Source organism: Salvia splendens, chromosome 5 (assembly GCF_004379255.2).
Source record: "Salvia splendens isolate huo1 chromosome 5, SspV2, whole genome shotgun sequence".
Taxonomy (NCBI): domain Eukaryota; kingdom Viridiplantae; phylum Streptophyta; class Magnoliopsida; order Lamiales; family Lamiaceae; genus Salvia; species Salvia splendens.
Window position 1 is genome coordinate 26,149,027 of NC_056036.1, and position 19,953 is coordinate 26,168,979.

The window sequence follows — 19,953 nt, forward strand, 5'->3', positions numbered from 1 at the left end:
GAGTTTGATTTTGGTTGTGACCGACAGTGGGCTCCGAACCCTTTTTGACTGAGCAAACGATCTCCTTTTGGTACGAAATTTTTAACTGTATAAACCTTGGTGTGTCTTCTGTGTGGTGTTAAAATTTCAGCTTCTTTGGAGGTCTGGTGATTTTATAATGATTTTTGTAAGTGAACTGCGCTTTTCTGATGGATGTATGTTTTTGGGTGATGTATTTATGTGCAATGGGTGTGAATCTGAGTGTGTGGTCTTTGGGATGTATGTGGGTGTGTTTGGCCAAGAGATGGCTCGGGGAAAACAGCGTTTGGTTCGGGTGGTTTGTGTGTGTTGGCCGAGAGTTTTGGGGTTCGGCCTAGGGCAGTGTTGTGGGGAGTTTTGAAGGTTTGATCTCATGTTTTCGGGTGTGTTTTGGGTTGTGGAATGTGTGTTGTGATTGTCGTATAAGGTTTGAGAATCGTTGGTTGGGGGAAAGTTTGTGTGCACGTGATCGAGCCAGCGGCCGAGACGCCGAGCCAGATGTCGGGCCAGGTGCCGAGCCAGTGCCGAGACAGGTGCCGCGCCAGGTGCCGAGCCAGATGCCGAGACAGGTGCCGAGCCAATGCCGAGACAGGTGCCGCGCCAGGTGCCGAGCCAGTGCCGAGCCAGGCGGCCGAGACGGTCGGCCGAGGTGCCGAGCCAGGCGGCCGAGACGGTCGGCCGAGGTGCCGAGCCAGGCGGCCGAGACGGTCGGCCGAGGTGCCGAGCCAGGCGGCCGAGACGGTCGACAGAGGTGCCGAGCCAGGCGGCCGAGACGGTCGGCCGAGGTGCCGAGCCAGGCGGCCGAGACGGTCGGCCGAGGTGCCGAGCCAGGCAGCCGAGACGGTCGGCCGAGACACCGAGCCAGGCGGCGAGACAGCCGGCCGAGGTGCCGAGCCAGGCGGCCGAGACACCGAGCCAGGCCGAGACGCCGATCCTTTTTCCGAACCTTTTCCGAGCCAAGTGAGCCGTTTGCACAGTGAGGGTATGCTGGGGGTATGAGTGTTGCGTGTGTGTCGTGTGCGCGTCTTGAGTACGTTGTATGCGTGTCGGGTGCGTGCGTGGTGTGTTTCAGACGTGTGTTTTTGTGTGATTGACTTATAAGATGTTGTTAAGTGTGCGTACGTGTAACGTGCTAGATGTCGAAGTCATCCACGTAGGATTCATGCATTGTCGTTTAAACCCCGTCTTTCCTGATTCTAATTATGATACTTATTTATCTTTCAAAAGGGTGATCTTTTACGAGGAAATTGTGGTTGAAGAAGGAAACTGTTTAAAAGCTAAGCAATCGAGGTGGGCTTTTCTACCCTACTATTTTGTGGGTTATCTTTAATACGGACGTTGTTCCGGAAATGTTTATGGAGATGAACTGTTTGTCTTGCCAACTGTTTTGTTTTGAAACCTATCTGAAGTGGTTTACCACATATGTTTAATCGAATTCGGGTCTGTTGGGCTGCGAACCCTCAGGCTAGTGTACACGAGATCGGGAGCCATCTGAGAGCAAGTTGGCCGGTCTAGTTGACCTGGGGTGTGGCCACGCCCCTTGTCACCCGTTGGATCAGATAGTGTATGATGGTGGGAATAAGGGTGGCAATAGCTGAAAATGACTGCGCAGTCGAATTTATGAAATATGTTTTAGTGTACTTGGGTTATTTTCTTACACTTAAAACCCCAAGGTTACACTGATATGGCATGACAAACTTTGATTTTGGCGTGTGTCCACTGAGTGCAATAAGTACTCAGCCCTGCATGTTGTTTTCTTAATGTGCAGGTTGAGCGACGATGGGGATGACGGATGTTGAGCAATTAAAGTCAAAATTGTGTTTTTACTTTGCCTTTTGGATGGTGTCGTGTCGTCATACCCGGCATTATCTATCTCTTGGTCTTTTCCGCTGCTTTGTAATCAGATACAACGTTTTCATTTAAACTCTGTTTACTTTAACTTTAGAAATGTCGCTACAGTACTTTGTTTTGAAGTGAACTTCCTCTAATTAAACGTTTTCGGGTCAAGTATTCTTGTTCTCCCCTTTCTTCCCCGCTTCTTTATTCCTCCCCTAGTCGCGGTCCACCGTACTTCCTATCCTTAGGAAATGCGGGCGTGACAATATATTATGTGTTCATACATAATATTATTCTTCTCTTGAATGCTTCCGCTGGATGTTGTTTCTTTCGATTTCAAGTATTGTTGCGTTAATATTCATTTTGAGTTGTTTAATGTCGAAATGATACTCTGAGTGGTATTATGAGTGTGTGTATTGTGTCTATACAATGTGCGTAAAGTGTGTTAATTTAAGCATGAAAGTGAAGAAGATAGTAATTAAAAGATTCTGAATGTATTATGTCTTCATACATAATATTATTCTTCTCTCGAATGCTTCCGCTGAATGTTGTTTCTTTCGATTTCAAGTATTGTTGAGATGAATATTCATTTTCAGTTGTTGATTGTCGAAATGATACTCTGAGTGTATTGTGTACTTTGTGCGGGCAGTGTGTGTTTTGTATCTATATAATGTGCGTAAAGTGTGTTATTTTGAGCATGAAAGTGAAGAAGATAGTACATAAAAGATTCAGAATATATTATGTCTTCATACATAATATTATTCTTCTCTCGAATGCTTCCGCTGGATGTTGTTTCTTTCGATTTCAAGTATTGTTGAGATAATATTCATTTTGAGTTGTTGATTCTCGAAATGATACTCTGAGTGTATTGTGTACTTTGTGAGGGCAATGTGTGTATTGTATCTATTCAATGTGCGTAAAGTGTGTTATTTTGAGCATGAAAGTGAAGAAGATAGTACATAAAAGATTCAGAATATATTATGTCTTCATACATAATGTTATTCTTCTCTCGAATGCTTCCGCTGAATGTTGTTTCTTTCGATTTCAAGTATTGTTGAGATGAATATTCATTTTCAGTTGTTGATTGTCGAAATGATACTCTGAGTGTATTGTATACTTTGTGCGGGCAGTGTGTGTTTTGTATCTATATAATGTGCGTAAAGTATGTTATTTTGAGCATGAAAGTGAAGACGATAGTACATAAAAGATTCAAAATATATTATGTCTTCATACATAATATTATTCTTCTCTCGAATGCTTCCGCTGAATGTTGTTTCTTTCGATTTCAAGTATTGTTGCGTTAATATTCATTTTGAGTTGTTTATTGTCGAAATGATACTCTGAGTGTATTATTAGTGTGTGTATTGTGTCTATACAATGTGCGTAAAGTGTGTTAATTTCAGCATGAAAGTGAAGAAGATAGTAATTAAAAGATTCTGAGTGTATTTTGTCATCATACAATAATATTATTCTTCTCTCGAATACTTCCGCTCTATGTTGTTTCTTTCGATTTCAAGTATTGTTAAGATAATATTCATTTTCAATTGTTGATTGTCGAAATGATACTCTGAGTGTATTGTGTACTTTGTGCGGGCAGTGTTTGTTTTGTATCTATACAATGTGCGTAAAGTGTGTTATTTTGAGCATGAAAGTGAAGAAGATAGTACATAAAAGATTCAAAATATATTATGTCTTTATACATAATATTATTCTTCTCTCGAATGTTTCCGCTGGATGTTGTTTCCTTCGATTTCAAGTATTGTTGCGTTAATATTCATTTTGAGTTGTTTAATGTCGAAATGATACTCTGAGTGTATTATGAGTGTGTGTATTGTGTCTATACAATGTGCGTAAAGTGTGTTAATTTAAGCATGAAAGTGAAGAAGATAGTAATTAAAAGATTCTGAATGTATTATGTCTTCATACATAATATTATTCTTCTCTCGAATGCTTCCGCTGAATGTTGTTTCTTTTGATTTCAAGTATTGTTGAGATGAATATTCATTTTCAGTTGTTGATTGTCGAAATGATACTCTGAGTGTATTGTGTACTTTGTGCGGGCAGTGTGTGTTTTGTATCTATTTAATGTGCGTAAAGTGTGTTATTTTGAGCATGAAAGTGAAGAAGATAGTACATAAAAGATTCAAAATATATTATGTCTTCATACATAATATTATTCTTCTCTTGAATGCTTCCGCTGGATGTTGTTTCTTTCGATTTCAAGTATTGTTGCGTTAATATTCATTTTGAGTTGTTTAATGTCGAAATGATACTCTGAGTGGTATTATGAGTGTGTGTATTGTGTCTATACAATGTGCGTAAAGTGTGTTAATTTAAGCATGAAAGTGAAGAAGATAGTAATTAAAAGATTCTGAATGTATTATGTCTTCATACATAATATTATTCTTCTCTCGAATGCGTCCGCTGAATGTTGTTTCTTTCGATTTCAAGTATTGTTGAGATGAATATTCATTTTCAGTTGTTGATTGTCGAAATGATACTCTGAGTGTATTGTGTACTTTGTGCGGGCAGTGTGTGTTTTGTATCTATATAATGTGCGTAAAGTGTGTTATTTTGAGCATGAAAGTGAAGAAGATAGTACATAAAAGATTCAGAATATATTATGTCTTCATACATAATATTATTCTTCTCTCGAATGCTTCCGCTGGATGTTGTTTCTTTCGATTTCAAGTATTGTTGAGATAATATTCATTTTGAGTTGTTGATTCTCGAAATGATACTCTGAGTGTATTGTGTACTTTGTGAGGGCAATGTGTGTATTGTATCTATTCAATGTGCGTAAAGTGTGTTATTTTGAGCATGAAAGTGAAGAAGATAGTACATAAAAGATTCAGAATATATTATGTCTTCATACATAATGTTATTCTTCTCTCGAATGCTTCCGCTGAATGTTGTTTCTTTCGATTTCAAGTATTGTTGAGATGAATATTCATTTTCAGTTGTTGATTGTCGAAATGATACTCTGAGTGTATTGTATACTTTGTGCGGGCAGTGTGTGTTTTGTATCTATATAATGTGCGTAAAGTATGTTATTTTGAGCATGAAAGTGAAAAAGATAGTACATAAAAGATTCAAAATATATTATGTCTTCATACATAATATTATTCTTCTCTCGAATGCTTCCGCTGAATGTTGTTTCTTTCGATTTCAAGTATTGTTGCGTTAATATTCATTTTGAGTTGCTTATTGTCGAAATGATACTCTGAGTGTATTATTAGTGTGTGTATTGTGTCTATACAATATGCGTAAAGTGTGTTAATTTCAGCATGAAAGTGAAGAAGATAGTAATTAAAAGATTCTGAGTGTATTTTGTCATCATACAATAATATTATTCTTGTCTCGAATACTTCCGCTCTATGTTGTTTCTTTCGATTTCAAGTATTGTTAAGATAATATTCATTTTCAATTGTTGATTGTCGAAATGATACTCTGAGTGTATTGTGTACTTTGTGCGGGCAGTGTTTGTTTTGTATCTATACAATGTGCGTAAAGTGTGTTATTTTGAGCATGAAAGTGAAGAAGATAGTACATAAAAGATTCTGAATATATTGTGTCTTCATACATAATATTATTCTTCTCTCGAATGCTTCCGCTGAATGTTGTTTCTTTCGATTTCAAGTATTGTTGAGTTAATATTCATTTTGAGTTGTTGATTCTCGAAATGATTCTCTGAGTGTATTGTGTACTTTGTTCGGGCAATGTGTGTTTTGTATCTATACAATGTGCGTAAAGTGTGTTATTTTGAGCATGAAAGTGAAGAAGATAGTACATAAAAGATTCAGAATATATTATGTCTTCATACATAATATTATTCTTCTCTCGAATGCTTCCGCTGAATGTTGTTTCTTTCGATTTCAAGTATTGTTGAGATGAATATTCATTTTCAGTTGTTGATTGTCGAAATGATACTCTGAGTGTATTGTGTACTTTGTGCGGGCAGTGTGTGTTTTGTATCTATTTAATGTGCGTAAAGTGTGTTATTTTGAGCATGAAAGTGAAGAAGATAGTACATAAAAGATTCAAAATATATTATGTCTTCATACATAATATTATTCTTCTCTCGAATGCTTCCGCTGAATGTTGTTTCTTTCGATATCAAGTATTGTTGCGTTAATATTCATTTTGAGTTGTTTATTGTCGAAATGATACTCTGAGTGTATTATGAGTGTGTGTATTGTGTCTATACAATGTGCGTAAAATGTGTTAATTTAAGCATGAAAGTGAAGAAGATAGTAATTAAAAGATTCTGAATGTATTTTGTCTTCATACAATAATATTATTCTTCTCTCGAATGCTTCCGCTTTATGTTGTTTCTTTCGATTTCAAGTGTTGTTAAGATAATATTCATTTTCAGTTGTTGATTGTCGAAATGATACTCTGAGTGTATTGTGTACTTTGTGATTCAAAATATATTATGTCTTCATACATAATATTATTCTTCTCTCGAATACTTCCGCTGAATGTTGTTTCTTTCGATTTTAAGTATTGTTGCTTTAATATTCATTTTGAGTTGTTTATTGTCGAAATGAAACTCTGAGTGTATTATGAGTGTGTGTATTGTGTCTATACAATGTGCGTAAAGTGTGTTAATTTAAGCATGAAAGTGAAGAAGATAGTACATAAAAGATTCTGAATATATTATGTCTTCATACAATAATATTATTCTTCTCTCGAATGCTTCCGCTTTATGTTGTTTCTTTCGATTTCAAGTATTGTTAAGTTAATATTCATTTTCAGTTGTTGATTCTCGAAATGATACTCTGAGTGTATTGTGTACTTTATGCGGGCAATGTGTGTTTTGTATCTATACAATGTGCGTAAAGTGTGTTATTTTGAGCATGAAAGTGAAGAAGATAGTACATAAAAGATTCAAAATATATTATGTCTTCATACATAATATTATTCTTCTCTCGAATACTTCCGCTGAATGTTGTTTCTTTCGATTTTAAGTATTGTTGCGTTAATATTCATTTTGAGTTGTTTATTGTCGAAATGATACTCTGAGTGTATTATGAGTGTGTGTATTGTGTCTATACAATGTGCGTAAAGTGTGTTAATTTAAGCATGAAAGTGAAGAAGATAGTACATAAAAGATTCTGAATATATTATGTCTTCATACAATAATATTATTCTTCTCTCGAATGCTTCCGCTTTATGTTGTTTCTTTCGATTTCAAGCATAGTTAAGTTAATATTCATTTTCAGTTGTTGATTCTCGAAATGATACTCTGAGTGTATTGTGTACTTTATGCGGGCAGTGTGTGTTTTGTATCTATACAATGTGCGTAAAGTGTGTTATTTTGAGCATGAAAATGAAGAAGATAGTACATAAAAGATTCAGAATATATTATGTCTTCATACATAATATTATTCTTCTCTCGAATGCTTCCGCTGAATGTTGTTTCTTTCGATTTCAAGTATTGTTGAGATGAATATTCATTTTCAGTTGTTGATTGTCGAAATGATACTCTGAGTGTATTGTGTACTTTGTGCGGGCAGTGTGTGTTTTGTATCTATTTAATGTGCGTAAAGTGCGTTATTTTGAGCATGAAAGTGAAGAAGATAGTACATAAAAGATTGTGAATATATTATGTCTTCGTACATAATATTATTCTTCTCTCGAATGCTTCCGCTGAATGTTGTTTCTTTCGATTTCAAGTATTGTTGCGTTAATATTCATTTTGAGTTGTTTATTGTCGAAATGATACTCTGAGTGTATTATGAGTGTGTGTATTGTGTCTATACAATGTGCGTAAAGTGTGTTAATTTAAGTATGAAAGTGAAGAAGATAGTACATAAAAGATTCTGAATATATTATGTCTTCATACAATAATATTATTCTTCTCTCGAATGCTTCCGCTTTATGTTGTTTCTTTCGATTTCAAGTATTGTTGCGTTATTATTCATTTTGAGTTGTTTATTGTCGAAATGATACTCTGAGTGTATTATGAGTGTGTGTATTGTGTCTATACAATGTGCGTAAAATGTGTTAATTTAAGCATGAAAGTGAAGAAGATAATAATTAAAAGATTCTGAATGTATTTTGTCTTCATACAATAATATTATTCTTCTCTCGAATGCTTCCGCTTTATGTTGTTTCTTTCGATTTCAAGTATTGTTAAGATAATATTCATTTTCAGTTGTTGATTGTCGAAATGATACTCTGAGTGTATTGTGTACTTTGTGATTCAAAATATATTATGTCTTCATACATAATATTATTCTTCTCTCGAATACTTCCGCTGAATGTTGTTTCTTTCGATTTTAAGTATTGTTGCGTTAATATTCATTTTGAGTTGTTTATTGTCGAAATGATACTCTGAGTGTATTATGAGTGTGTGTATTGTGTCTATACAATGTGCGTAAAGTGTGTTAATTTAAGCATGAAAGTGAAGAAGATAGTACATAAAAGATTCTGAATATACTATGTCTTCATACAATAATATTATTCTTCTCTCGAATGCTTCCGCTTTATGTTGTTTCTTTCGATTTCAAGTGTTGTTAAGTTAATATTCATTTTCAGTTGTTGATTGTCGAAATGATACTCTGAGTGTATTGTGTACTTTATGGGGGCAGTGTTTGTTTTCTATCTATACAATGTGCGTAAAGTGTGTTATTTTGAACATGAAAGTGAAGAAGATAGTACATAAAAGATTCAGAATATATTATGTCTTCATACATAATATTATTCTTCTCTCGAATGCTTCCGTTGAATGTTGTTTCTTTCGATTTCAAGTATTGTTGAGATGAATATTCATTTTCAGTTGTTGATTGTCGAAATGATACTCTGAGTGTATTGTGTACTTTGTGCGGGCAGTGTGTGTTTTGTATCTATTTAATGTGCGTAAAGTGTGTTATTTTGAGCATGAAAGTGAAGAAGATAGTACATAAAAGATTCAAAATATATTAAGTCTTCGTACATAATATTATTCTTCTCTCGAATGCTTCCGCTGAATGTTGTTTCTTTCGATTTCAAGTATTGTTGCGTTAATATTCATTTTGAGTTGTTTATTGTCGAAATGATACTCTGAGTGTATTATGAGTGTGTGTATTGTGTCTACACAATGTGCGTAAAGTGTGTTAATTTAAGCATGAAAGTGAAGAAGATAGTACATAAAAGATTCTGAATATATTATGTCTTCATACAATAATATTATCCTTCTCTCGAATGCTTCCGCTTTATGTTGTTTCTTTCGATTTCAAGTATTGTTAAGTTAATATTCATTTTCAGTTGTTGATTCTCGAAATGATACTCTGAGTGTATTGTGTACTTTATGCGGGCAGTGTGTGTTTTGTATCTATACAATGTGCGTAAAGTGTGTTATTTTGAGCATGAAAGTGAAGAAGATAGTACACAAAAGATTCAGAATATATTATTGATGGAGTACGTACTAAACAAGCCCAACAGCAGCAAAGCCCATCAGCCTAAAGCCCAAGAAAGAGTATCAGTTCGGCATGACTAAAGAGTATCAGTCCAGCATGACTAAAGAGTTCGGCCCCAGCCTACAGCTCGGTAAAAGCCAACCAATCAAACTCTGCTCTCAGGTCGGCATCAAGCTCTACTCTCAGATCGGCAAAAGCTGCTCGGCCATAATTCAGCAGTTCGGTCTCAGTATTCGACCGAACTAGGAGATAGTGGACTCATACAGGATTTCCACCTCCACCACCCACGATCTATTTAGTGGTGTCAAGCAGTCATTAACTCATGCAGGATAGTGGACCCATGCAAGATCGCCACGATCTCCACGACATCCACTACCTAGTAAATGGCTGCATGCCACGATCTAGGTTCAATGTATAAATAGAACCTAGATCAGATAGATAGGGTTAAGTTCTAAATAGACTCTCTCGCTTTCTAGAGATCAAAGATAAGATAGCAAGTCTGTATTGTAAGCTGTAAGAAAACAGATCAAGCAATACAACTCTGCCCTCATTTCTTCCCGTGGACGTAGATTTACCTCAGTAAATCGAACCACGTAAAATCTCTGTGTCGTGATCTGCATCTTCCTGCATTCATCACCATCAGAAATTCGCGGCTTCATCACTGGCGCCGTCTGTGGGAAACAGAGAACCAAATTTGTGATAAAGCGAGTTTTTGATCCTCTTCTACCAAAAAAATGCATACCAGATCACATAACACCCGTGCCTCCGTTCGTGATAACCATGAGGAAGCTAATCCAGCAGCCCATAGGCCTGGAAAGCAGCCTCGTGAAAAATCTACTTCCAGTTCTCACGGAGAAGGAACAAGCCGCTCAAAAGGTCCACACACCGAGTCTTCCCAGCAGCCTGATTTAAATGAAGCTGTCAAGCTGTTCTTGGCCGAGAAGCAGGAGGAGTTCTTAACCTTCCTGCAGAAGAGTCAACAGCCGGAGAAGACAACGGCGGATTCTCCCTCCTCATCCAGACATGAAAGTCACTACCGCAGTAGTGACGTGTCTTCCAGGAGAAAGAATCCTCAACCCCGACATGTTCCTGTTCCTCCTCGGTACCGGAACCACAGGAGAACTCCATCTCCTCCGTACCGAAGAGATGTCGGGTTCGCCATGTACGGAGCATTAAAGACTCCGTTCTCGGACGATATCACCCGAACTCCTTTGCCGCGGAACTACCGAACACCGTCAATGACTTATGACGGGCTAGAGGATCCTCATGACTTCTTGGGACGCTATCAATATAATATGGCGAACCAGGGTCTCAATGAGGTCCATATGTGCAAACTGTTCCCCGAGCTGCTCATCGGGAACGCCAGAAGGTGGTTTGACAGCCTTCCTCAAGGCAGCATTAGATCCTACCGAGATCTAATGGATGCTTTCCACAGGAGGTTCTTTCAGAAAGCGGAAGCCCGGATCACTTCGGCTCAGCTGCTTTCTATACGTCAAGGTCGCGACGAAAAGATCAGCGACTTCCTGACGAGATTCCATAAGGAATGCCTACAAGTAGATAATCTCAATGATCTACTTGTCATTTCGGCATTCCAAAATGGAATCCTGCCCGGAGCTCTCTACAGAAAGCTCGTGGAATGCAGTCCGCAAACAGCTCAAGAGATGTGGGACATTGCGGACCAGTTCTCCCGTGCCGATGAGGCAGACCGTCGAAAACGGTCTTTAGACAGCTCATCTAGAGGAGGCGAAAAGAAGCCCGATCATAGCGATCAGAGGCTTTCTCGCCGAACTCCTTTTGAAAGAATTCAAAGGGCACCGGTACAAGGCAGATTGGGACCACGTCTCAATCCTGAGAAGCCGCCCGCTCAGTTCGTACCCTTAAACAAGTCAAGAGCGGAAATTTTCGAACTACATTCCGATATGTTCGAAAAACCAAGGCGGATGACGAAATCGGCCGCGCGCCGACCTCAGGATCAATATTGCTCCTTCCATCAAACCCACGGTCACGATACCGAGGAGTGCCGAAATTTGGCTGCAGGTATTGATGTTCTTGTGAAAACAAGAACGTTAAAAAAATACCAAAGCAAGCAGCCGAAAAAGAACAAAAGGCAGAGAGGTGCGAACTGCAATCCTCAGGATCCGAAAAGGCATGAGGATCCCGAAGACGACGACGAGCCGCAATATGATGGAGTAATCCTGACTATTGATGCTCTCCCTGCCGGGAAGACTAAGTCGTCCCTAAAAGCAGAACGCAGAGGTTCCAATCAAGAGGAGCCAACACATAAAAGGCTGAAAAAAGACGAAGTGATTACATTTTCAGATGCCGATCCCGTCCCAGCCATCTCTCCTCACCAAGACGCTATTGTCATTCAAGCCGGAGTGGCAAACAAATTGATCCACAGAGTATTTGTGGATACAGGAGCGTCAGTCAGCATTCTTTTTAAAGAATGTTTCGATAAAATGGAAGTGGATCCAGCTCGGCTCAGCCCGGCTCCACTTCCTCTGAAAAGTTTCGCCCAGGAGGACACCCGCCCTGAAGGTATTATCAGCCTTCCGATCACGGTGGGAAAAGCGCCTACAAGCTCCAATACGATGATCGAGTTCTTTGTGGTGAAAGCTCGGTCCCCGTACAACATCATCCTGGGGAGAGACTGGCTCAACACAGTTCGGGCCGTTTGCTCTACTTATCACCTCACCATCAAGATCCCCACTAAAGGTGGGATAGCGGTCATCCGAGGTGATCAAAAGAGAGCAAAAGAATGTCTGCAGATTGCGCTTAAAAGTGCCGAACAATCAGTTCGGCACCATCAAGCATAGCAATCACAGCAACCGGAGTCAGAGGCAAGCGAGATGACCGAAGTCACTTCAGAGCCGAACTCAATGACCGTTCAGTTATACGAAGATGATCCATCCAGAACGGTCAAGATCGGCTTCGCAGGAACGCCTCTACTCCGGGAAAAGACCATTCAGCTCCTCAAGGAGTACAAAGATGTCTTTGCATGGTCTCCGTTGGACATGACCGGAGTGCCCCCCGAGGTAATCACTCATCGGTTAAATATTGATCCTTCAATCCGGCCAGTAAAACAGAAGCAAAGACTCTTTGCGGCAGAAAGAAGCCAAGTCATCCATGACGAAGTCCGCCAATTGCTAAAAGCGGATGTACTATTCGAGGTGAAATATCCTTCTTGGGTGGCCAATCCTGTGATGATCAAGAAAAAAGGAGGAGGATGGCGGATGTGCAAAGATTTTACCGATCTAAACAAGCACTGTCCTAAAGATTGCTATCCCCTTCCGAATATAGATAAAAAAGTAGAAGCTTTGATCGGCTTCGAAATTTTTTGTTTTCTTGATTTATACAAAGGATATCACCAAGTATTGATGGATGAGAGTGACGCTCCGAAAACAGCTTTCATTACCGATTTCGGCATTTTCGCTTATAAAAAGATGCCATTCGGTTTAAAGAATGCCGGAGCCACTTATCAAAGGATGGTAGACAAGCTTTTTCGGCACCTAATCGGAAAGCAGGTTGAAGTGTATGTTGACGATATAGTCGTCAAAAGCAAAAGCACTTCGGAGTACGAGCTCAACCTCAAGTCCACTCTCAACGTGCTCAAGAAAGCCAACCTCAAACTTAATCCCCAAAAGTGTACCTTTTTGGTAGATTCGGGAAAGTTTCTGGGTTGTTTGGTTTCAAAGGACGGACTCAAGGCGAACCCCTCAAAAGTTCAAGTCATTCAGAACATGGCAATGCCGAAGTCCATACATGACGTGCAAAGGCTAACCGGATGTCTAGCCACACTGAATCGATTCCTTTCCCAAGCAGCCGAAAAGCAACTGCCGTTCTTCAAGGTGTTGAAAAAGGCACCAAAGTTCGAGTGGGGAGCCGAGCAGAAAAAGGCCTTTGACGAGCTCAAAAGTTATCTAGCCGAGCTTCCTATTCTCTCTGCTCCAACCGAAGCCGAAGTAATTTTCTTATACTTAGCGGCATCCGATCAAACCATTAGCGCGGTGCTTGTACGAGAAGAAGGCCTAAAGCAGTTTCCCATCTACTTTACAAGCCGAGCATTAAGAGGTCCAGAAACAAGGTATCAACCTCTGGAAAAAATTGCTCTGGCATTAGTAAATGCAGCAAGGAGACTGCGGCCATACTTCTATGCTCACAAGGTATGTGTCTTAACCGATCTGCCTCTTCGGCAAGTTTTGACCAAGCCAGAAGCATCAGGCAGAATCGCCAAATGGGCCATAGAGCTGGGAGAACACTCAATCGAGTACCTACCTCGAAAAGCCATCAAGGGACAAGCCTTGGCAGATTTTCTTGCAGAGGCCAAGTTCGATCAAGCAATCCCTGTCATTGCCGAACAGAAAAATTCTGCCAATGCCGAACTAGCACAGCCCTTGGAATCCGAAGTAGAGCCGCCGGACTGCTGGAGCGGATTCGTAGATGGAGCTTCAAACAAGATGGGAAGTGGAGCTGGTATTTTACTTGTCGCTCCCGACGGACACGAGGTAACCTACTCACTTCGGTTCCTATTCCCCACTACTAATAATGAAGCCGAGTACGAAGCCCTCCTGGCCGGACTCCAGTTAGCGCAAAGTCTGCTCGTCAAATCTCTCAAAGTCCATTGTGATTCACAAGTCATAGTAAATCACATGTTGGGTACAAGTGAAGCTCGTGACGAGAGAATGAAGAAGTATTTGGACAAAGCGCAAAGCATCAGCCGAAGTTTCTCCTATTTTCGGATAATCCGCGTTCCCAGAGCGGAAAATAGCCGAGCAGATACCTTAAGTAAGTTGGCCTCAGATCCGAGCTCAAAGACGGAAGAATTAATGCATCGAAGCATTGATGAAGCCGAGGTACATTCAGTGTCCAGCTCGCCGAAGTGGATGACGCCGATCTTGCAGTATCTGGATCAAGGACAATTGCCCGAGGATAAGAGAGAAGCTCGGAAGATCACGTGCCGAGCACTTCGATACGAACTTCATGAAGGAGTCCTCTTTAGAAAGTCTTACCTCCAGCCGTTATTGCGGTGCGTAGGACCAGAAGAGACGGACTACATCCTCAGAGAAGTTCATGAAGGATCGTGCGGCAGCCACATCGGAGCTAGAGCTTTAGCTAAAAAAGTTCTAAGATGGGGATATTATTGGCCAACCTTGGTACAAGAAGCAGTGCAGCTCGTCAAGACATGCCCGAAGTGCCAAATCCATGCAAATATCCCAAGGATGCCGCAGACCGATCTATCCACTATGCAGAGCCCTTGGCCCTTCATGCAATGGGGCATAGACATAGTGGGACCACTTCCTCAAGCTCCTCGGCAAATGAAATTCCTAATCGTTGCCGTGGACTACTTTACGAAGTGGGTGGAAGCTGAACCATTAGCTACGATAACGAGCTCGAAGGCATTGGATTTCGTCTGGAAGAACATAGTGTGCCGATTTGGCATACCCCACATCCTCATCTCGGATAACGGGACTCAGTTCACCGACAAGACGTTCAAGAATTGGTGCCAAGAGCTGAATATTCAACAGCGGTTCACTTCGGTCTCTCATCCACAAGCAAACGGACAAACGGAGGTAACAAATCGTATCCTGGTGAAAGGGTTAAAAGCTCGGTTAGAACAAGCCAAAGGACAATGGGTAGAAAATCTCCCTCAAGTCCTATGGTCCTACCGAACTACACCCACAACCTCCAGCGGTGAAACTCCGTACAGTCTTGTGTACGGCACTGAAGCCGTGATTCCGGTGGAGATCGGCATACCCAGTCCCCGAACTCTAAACTTCTCAGCAGAAATGAATGACGACGGACTGAGAGCCGAGCTAGATCTTGCCGAAGAAAGAAGAGAATTGGCATGCATAAAAGCAGCCAAGTACAAGGAGCAAGTAGCCCGGTATTACAACCAAAGGGTGAAGAAGCTGCAATTTCAAGTGGGAGATCTCGTCTTGAGAAACAACGAAGTAAGCCGAGCAGAAAAGCTGGGCAAGCTCGAACCCACATGGGAAGGTCCGTATCGGGTGTCAGAAGTCCTCGGCAAAGGGTCTTACAAATTGGCTCACATGTCAGGAGAACAGGTACCCCGAACATGGCACATTTCCAACCTCAAAAAGTTCCATTTGTAAGAGACAGTCCGGTCAGTCAGTCTTGAGTCCTGTTCAGTCAATGTGCTTTATTTGGTTTACTTGGTCTTTATTTGTCTCTGTGCGTTTTGTCTGTGTGTTTTGTCTGTCTCTGTGCGTGTCGTCTCTTACAAATGTTACTGAGGTATCTTGTTCTTCGAAGGCTGATCCCCTTCTTAGAACATATACAAGCCAACGATTGTGAGTCAAAGCTTCTACAGAAGATACAAGACCACAATTCAGCTTAAACAAGCAGTTCGTCTGAAACGAGCTGCAACAAGCCAACGATTGTGAGTCAAAGCTTCTACAGAAGATACAAGACCACAATTCAGCTTAAACAAGCAGTTCGTCTGAAACGAGCTGCAATAAGCCAACGATTGTGAAGTCCAAGCTTCTAAAGAGGATACAAGACCACAATTCGGCTTAAAAATCAAGCACTTCGTCTGAACTGCAACGAAAGTCCGATTCTCGCGATAAAACTTGCCTGAATTAGGACAAGGGAAAGTCCGATCCACGCGATAAAACTCGCCGAATTAGGACAAGGGAAAGTCCGATCCCCAAATTAGGACAACGGAAAGTCCGATCCGAGCGATAAAACTCGCCAAATTAGGACACAAGACGAGTCCGGTCAAAGATGTTTATTTCATCAGCCCAAAGACGAGTCCGGTCAAAGATGTTTATTTCATCAGACCAAAGCCAAGTCCGGTCAAAGAAGAGTTCACTTCATCAGACCGAGGACAAACATCAACTTACCCCGTACCTTTATCCAGAATGACAAAGTGATTCACTTCACTTTTCGGGGGGGGTAGTGATGGAGTACGTACTAAACAAGCCCAACAGCAGCAAAGCCCATCAGCCTAAAGCCCAAGAAAGAGTATCAGTTCGGCATGACTAAAGAGTATCAGTCCAGCATGACTAAAGAGTTCGGCCCCAGCCTACAGCTCGGTAAAAGCCAACCAATCAAACTCTGCTCTCAGGTCGGCATCAAGCTCTACTCTCAGATCGGCAAAAGCTGCTCGGCCATAATTCAGCAGTTCGGTCTCAGTATTCGACCGAACTAGGAGATAGTGGACTCATACAGGATTTCCACCTCCACCACCCACGATCTATTTAGTGGTGTCAAGCAGTCATTAACTCATGCAGGATAGTGGACCCATGCAAGATCGCCACGATCTCCACGACATCCACTACCTAGTAAATGGCTGCATGCCACGATCTAGGTTCAATGTATAAATAGAACCTAGATCAGATAGATAGGGTTAAGTTCTAAATAGACTCTCTCGCTTTCTAGAGATCAAAGATAAGATAGCAAGTCTGTATTGTAAGCTGTAAGAAAACAGATCAAGCAATACAACTCTGCCCTCATTTCTTCCCGTGGACGTAGATTTACCTCAGTAAATCGAACCACGTAAAATCTCTGTGTCGTGATCTGCATCTTCCTGCATTCATCACCATCAGAAATTCGCGGCTTCATCAATTATGTCTTCATACATAATATTATTCTTCTCTCGAATGCTTCCGCTGAATGTTGTTTCTTTCGATTTCAAGTATTGTTGAGATGAATATTCATTTTCAGTTGTTGATTGTTGAAATGATACTCTGAGTGTATTGTGTACTTTGTGCGGGCAGTGTGTGTTTTGTATCTATTTAATGTGAGTAAAGTGTGTTATTTTGAGCATGAAAGTGAAGAAGATAGTACATAAAAGATTCAAAATATATTATGTCTTCGTACATAATATTATTCTTCTCTCGAATGCTTCCGCTGAATGTTGTTTCTTTCGATTTCAAGTATTGTTGCGTTAATATTCATTTTGAGTTGTTTATTGTCGAAATGATACTCTGAGTGTATTATGAGTGTGTGTATTGTGTCTATACAATGTACGTAAAGTGTGTTAATTTAAGCATGAAAGTGAAGAAGATAGTACATAAAAGATTCTGAATATATTATGTCTTCATACAATAATATTATTCTTCTCTCGAATGCTTCCGCTTTATGTTGTTTCTTTCGATTTCAAGTATTGTTAAGTTAATATTCATTTTCAGTTGTTGATTCTCGAAATGATACTCTGAGCGTATTGTGTACTTTATGCGGGCAGTGTGTGTTTTGTATCTATACAATGTGCGTAAAGTGTGTTATTTTGAGCATGAAAGTGAAGAAGATAGTACATAAAAGATTCAGAATATATTATGTCTTCATACATAATATTATTCTTCTCTCAAATGCTTTGCTGATTGTTTTTTCTTTCGATTTCAAGTATTGTTGAGGTAATATTCATTTTGAGTGGTTGATTGTCGAAATGATACACTAAGTGTATTGTGTACATTGTGTGAGCAGTGTGTGTATTGTGTCTATACAATGTGCGTAAAGTGTGTTATTTTTGTGTAGCGTCTTTAGTATGAGTATTTTGTGTATAATGTGTGTAGTATGTGCAATCCATTTAGTTTTTGTGTATTTTATTTATATCGTATTTGTGTATTTAATTTATATTGTGTTTAATATTTGTAGATGTGCCACATATGTATAAATTGTGTATTTTATGAGTATATTTTGTTGTATTGTATATAAATTGTGTATTTTGGGTTAGTATCTCTAGTGTGTTCAATGTAGGTATGTATGTTTGCAATACATGTGTTATGTATGTTGTTTATAGTATATTTAATATTTGTGCTATGTACCGCGTATGTATACTGAGTGTAGTGTGTACAGTGTGTGGGGTGCAGTGTGTGTATTGTGTACTTTGTGCGGGCAGTGTGTGTATTTTTTCTATATATTGTGCATAAAGTTTGTTATTTTTGTGTAGCGTCTTCAATATGTGTATAGTGTTTTTTATTTATTGCATATCTAATGTTTGTAGTATGTGTTGCATATGTATATATACCGAGTGTAGGGTTTTTATATTGTTTGTATTTTCTAGATGTATCTCATGTACAATGTGTAGTGTTTGTTTAATATATATGTGTGTAGAGTGTGTGTATTTGTGTGGTGTATATACCTTGTGTGCAATGTGTAGTGTGAGCTATGATGTATAGTATGTATAAGGTGCGCGGTGTTAGTTATTTTTAGTATAGTGTGTAGTATGTTTGTTTGAGTATAGTGTGTGTGTTTGTTATTTATAATGTGTTTAATATTTGAAGTATGTGTCACTTGTGTATAAATATTGTATTTTATATGTATATTTGTTGTATAGTATATAAATTGTATATTTTGTGTTAGTATATGTTGTGTGTGCAATGTAGGTAGGCATGTCTGCAATACATGTTTTGTGTTTTTTATTTTTAGTGTGTTTAATATTTGTGGTATGTACCGCGTATGTATACTGAGTATAGTGTGTATAGTGTGTGTGGTGCACCACTGTGTATTGTGTACTTTGTGCGGACAGTGTGTGTCTATACAATGTGCATAAAGTGTGATAATTTGAGCATGAAAGTGAAGAAGATAGTAAATAAAAGATTCTGAATATATTATGTCTTCATACATAATATTATTCTTCTCTCGAATGCTTCCGTTGAATGTTGTTTCTTTCGATTTCAAGTATTGTTGAGATAATATTCATTTTCAGTAGTTGATTGTCGAAATGATACTCTGAGTGTATTGTGTACTTTGTGCGGGCAGTGTGTGTTTGGTATCTATATAATGTGCGTAAAGTGTGTTATATTGAGTATGAAAGTGAAGAAGATAGTACATAAAAGTTTCAGAATATATTATGTCTTCATACATAATATTATTCTTCTCTCGAATGCTTCCGCTGAATGTTGTTTCTTTCGATTTCAAGTATTGTTGAGTTAATATTCATTTTGAGTTGTTGATTCTCAAAATGATACTCTGAGTGTATTGTGTACGTTGTGCGGGCAATGTGTGTTTTGTATCTATACATTGTGCGTAAAGTGTGTTATTTTGAGCATGAAAGTGTAGAAGATAGTACATAAAAGATTCAGAATATATTATGTCCTCATACATAATATTATTCTTCTCTCGTATGCTTCCGCTGAATGTTGTTTCTTTCGATTTCAAGTATTGTTGAGATGAATATTCATTTCAGTTGTTGATTGTCGAAATGATACTCTGAGTGTATTGTGTACTTTGTGCGGGCAGTGTGTGTTTTGTATCTATTTAATGTGCATAAAGTGTGTTATTTTGAGCATGAAAGTAAAGAAGATAGTACATAAAAGATTCAAAATATATTATGTCTTCATACATAATATTATTCTTCTCTCGAATACTTCCGCTTAATGTTGTTTCTTTCGATTTCAAGTATTGTTGCGTTAATATTCATTTTGAGTTGTTTATTGTCGAAATGATACTCTGAGTGTATTATGAGTGTGTGTATTGTGTCTATACAATGTGCGTAAAGTGTGTTAATTTAAGCATGAAAGTGAAGAAGATAGTAATTAAAAGATTTTGAATGTATTATGTCTTCATACAATAATATTATTCTTCTCTCGAATGCTTCCGCTGAATGTTGTTTCTTTCGATTTCAAGTATTGTTGAGTTAATATTCATTTTGAGTTGTTGATTCTCAAAATGGTACTCTGAGTGTATTGTGTACGTTGTGCGGGCAATGTGTGTTTTGTATCTATACATTGTG